This window comes from Etheostoma spectabile, unplaced genomic scaffold, assembly GCF_008692095.1.
Source record: "Etheostoma spectabile isolate EspeVRDwgs_2016 unplaced genomic scaffold, UIUC_Espe_1.0 scaffold172, whole genome shotgun sequence".
Lineage (NCBI taxonomy): Eukaryota > Metazoa > Chordata > Actinopteri > Perciformes > Percidae > Etheostoma > Etheostoma spectabile.
Genome location: NW_022605573.1, coordinates 248882 through 253540, shown reverse-complemented (window position 1 = coordinate 253540; position 4659 = coordinate 248882).

The window sequence follows — 4659 nt, the reverse complement described above, 5'->3', positions numbered from 1 at the left end:
CAAGTCAAGACCGAGTCCAAAAAGGTTTGAGTCCAAGTCAAGACCGAGTCCAAAAAGTTTTGAGTCCGAGTCAAGACCGAGTCCAGGAAAGAAAAAAAGGTCTTATGCATCACAGTATCAAGACAATCCAGACCAAAAGCCATATCTGGCAAGACCAGTGGCCGAGATCGAGACAAGTCAGAGTCCAAATACTAGCGAGTCCGAGACAAGTCCGAGACCATACAAAAACGTTCTTGAGTCCGGTCTCGAGTCTAAGAACGGACTCGAGTACTACAGCCCTGTGCCCTTCAAAAACCTTTCCTTTATTATGAATATTTACCACCACCATCAATTCCAACTATTCCTACGTGCTTGACATTTTACATTTATGTTTGTATGAACTGGGGTAGACGCTCCATATTCATGCGGCATCTTGAATTAGCCGGTTAGCGACATTGAGGACGTACTGCTCAGCCTTTCACGTTTTCGACTTCAACTTTGCTTCCGGGCCCGGGCAAGTTAGAAGAAGGAGACATGGAAGACCACACCTATTCAAAATCCAAATTTCAGGAACAGGAGTCTTCTTTGCCAAGAATAAGTAAACGGATGTTGAAAAGAGCAAGAGGTCGGCGTCATCAGCAAATAGAGTGAACCGTGGAGCTGCTTTGGACGCGACACACCAAATCCCGACTAGTTAATTACCCTCTGGACCACTGCAGTCTTTTCTTCTTTCTCTCTCCTTTCCGTCGGGTATCTTTCCTACACACACTTCAACAACCACGGCTAATAGACGGCCTTTTGTACACTTTTGCTTTTTGAAGCGTGACGGCTACAATACGTACTTTGAACTGCGCGACGAGAGAGAGAGAGTGGATTGCGATATATGATCTCAACACTAGATGGGACATGAACTCTGCTTCCGGGCTTGTGTTTTAGGAGCCGAACATCCACCCCGATCTCCCCCCTACACGGATCTTTACTCTTATACAGCAGCAGTGAATGTGTGGAATCCACACAAATTATAGTGCATTACTTTTTGCATAGCTATATGTACGAATGGTTAATGAGAACAGCCTGATCTGGGTCCAGGTTGCAACCAAAGCAATGTAACTGCCTTAATCATAGATGTCAATAATGCTGTTACCTGTGCAGGTAATTTCCAGGACAGCAGAGCTGTACGTATTGTCGGTTGTCTCACATTCCTTCAGTGCAAATGTAGACTGAATACAGGACGAGTTGATCAACCACGCAAGATATTGTGAAAGTTCAGCAACTATTGAACTGTAATAAATACTTGTTGGAACTGCAGAACCACAGTCCAGTTGTCGACACACTGCATCTGCAGACATCCGGTCCCATTTATAATCCATGGTAGCCACTTTTCTCCACTCTCGTTGGTTTTTCATCTCCGGTTGTGTGTTAAGCTTTTTTTTCTCCATTTGTCAGGTCGGTCAAGTGAAAACAAATGCCCTGAAGTTAGAAAAAACATCAAAACTGAAAACAAAGATTGAAAAAAATGTCTGACAAATAAAACCCACCAAAAAACTGACAAAAACGTCAACAAAACAACCAAAAAATGCTTAAAGCTTCAAGCACCATCTCAATTCTTTATTGTCCAGCTAAAAGTGAACAAGGTGGCCAATTCAGTAGATTTACTCACTAACATTGTTGTGGAAACACAATGAGCATGGAAATGAAATGCACACTTCCTGCATCATTGCATTACTTCAAATACTAAGTTTCTCCTCTAGTAAACACCATTCAACAAAGCACATACTGACACCTGTCCCCCCCCCCCCCCCCCCCCAATCAGAAATTCAGAGTTTAGTGTGTTGGTGTGCAAAGCGCTGCAACAAACCCAACAACCATGGATTGCTGTTGTGGTCAACAATTGGAAACTTTATGCACTTTTTGTCTGCTATTTCATTACTAATTCCACTTCTGAGACTTTTTTTTTTTTTATGTAGGGCTCAAATATGGGCGATTTTACTAAAATTGATGGCTAATTGCAATTATGGGCCAACTGTGTTGGAGTTCAGAAGCTGTGAGCCTGTGAGCTGGACAGGACTGAAGATGAGAAGTTTAACTGATACGTAAGTGCGATCAACATACATATCATATATGTAGCCTACAGGCAGTCTGGCACACATGGATGCTCAGTGTTTTCTGGGGGTGCTCGAGCTCAAGGCAACGTGAACCTTGGAGCTAGTTAGCTTCATTATATTCCAGCTCCATGTCAGTGACAATACTTTGGCAACAGGTGGCGCAGTTAGCTGTTTGGGTTGCATTCTCAAGGAAACTGCTAGATCCATCTGCTAGCGATGGGGAATAAAAACATAAAGACATGACCCTCCCCTATTTTCCTCCTGTTGTCCATTCCAAAAATACCAAACGGTCCCTTGTGGCAGTTTAATGTAACGTTAATGTATAAAAACTACAACTTCTTCTTCTTCTTTGTTTAGTGGCGGGTTGCAACCATAAAATGACCTAAAACTTAATCGCAATTCATTTTTTATCCGGCAAATAACGTTTCCATCAGCGTTTATCTCGTAAGCCAAATATCATCAAGAGCAAATCAGAGGAGACCGAACGTATTTCCTTCAATATTGATGAAATTCAATCAAATTTGACTGTTTCCAGGGGGCCTTTTTCATCCACTGTCACTTAATTCGGATAAAAATGTGTAGATGGAAACACAGCTAGAGTGAAAACATTCACACCTATCACATTGGCTTTAAAACAGATTGATTTAGAAATGTTTTCTTTTACCTGAGCAGGTGAGTCCAGCAGCTTTGCCAGAAGAGCAGGTGTTTCTATCTGAGCTGTCACAGTCCAGCAGAGCAGACTCATGGCCTCTACACTGGAACTCTTTGGTCCACACTGGAGCCTCCATGTCTCCATAGAGCGCCCCCTGGAGGACTGAAGGAGCCCCACAGCCAAGCTCCCTGCAGACCACCTCTGCATCCTGCAGGTCAAAGTCTTCTTCACACACTGAGGACCAGGTCTGGTTAGACTGGTTAGACTTTACCTCCAGTCTGCCTGAACACAGACTAGTCCCATTCACCAGCCTGACAGAGTCTGGAGAACAGAGAGAGAGAAACTCACGTTTTGAAGTTCTTTGTTAAACTGCTCTGACTTTTTGTGACTTTTTTCGACATACTATGGCTTTTTAATATTTTCGACATACTATACTATGACTTATGACGTTTTATGATTTGATTTTTTAATGTATTTGAACACAGATCCTGTTTTGAAACTTCCTAAAACCGTCTCCTTCCACCAGGACAAGTCTTTGCCACTGGCTGCACGGCCTAAAGAGAGGCCCAGTCTACAAGCCCGGTCTTCAGTAGGGTCTAGTAGGTCTAGGTGTCTTCGGTGTCATACGTACCGGACCATCTTCTCACAGGTCGGAAGGGGGGGACGTCCTTGGACCCAGACCCACCAAAGCTGCCCCAGCAGGATTTCAGCCCTCGATCTCACAAGGGAGTGACTTTTTATGATTTTTTTTTCGACTTGATATACTATGATTTTTAAAAATATTTTTGACATGCCATACTATGACTTTTTATGATTTTTTTTTAACGATTTTTTTCAACATACAATGACTTTTTTTGACTTTTTACGACTTTTTCGACATACAATACTATGACTTTTTATGATTTTTTTTGACATACTATACTATAACTTTTTATAATTTTTTGACATACTATGACTTTTTATTATTTTTTTCGACATACTATACTATGACTTTTTACGATTTTTTTCGACATACTATACTATGACTTTATTATTTTTTCGACATACTATGACTTTATATGACTTTTTCTGACTTTTTATGATTTTTCTGAGTTTTTTCGACATACTATACTATGACTTTTTATGATTTTTTTTTACATACTATACTATGACTGTTTATAATTTTTTCGACATACTATGACTTTTTATTATTTTCGACATACTATACTATGACTTTTTATAATTTTTTCAACATACTATGACTTTTTAATATTTTCAACATGCTATACTATGACTTTTTTGACATATACTATGACTTTTTTTGACTTTACGACTTTTTCGACATACAATACTATGACTTTTTATGATTTTTTTTGACATACTATACTATAACTTTATTATTTTTTTGACATACTATACTATGACTTTTTATAATTTTTTTGACATACTATGACTTTTTATTATTTTTTTCGACATACTATACTATGACTTTTTACGATTTCTTTCGACATACTATACTATGACTTTATTATTTTTTCAACATACTATGACTTTATATGACTTTTTCTGACTTTTTATGATTTTTCTGAGTTTTTTCGACATACTATACTATGACTTTTTATAATTTTTTCGACATACTATGACTTTTTATTATTTTCAACATGCTATACTATGATTTTTTTGACATATACTATGACGTTTTATGATTTTTTTTCAACATACATACATATACTATGACTTTTTTTGACTTTACGACTTTTTCGACATACAATACTATGACTTTTTATGATTTTTTTCGATATACTATACTATGACTTTTTATAATTTTTTGACAGACTATAACTTTTTACGATTTTTTTCGACATACTATACTATGACTTTATTATTTTTTCAACATACTATGACTTTATATGACTTTTTCTGACTTTTTGTGATTTTTTTTCT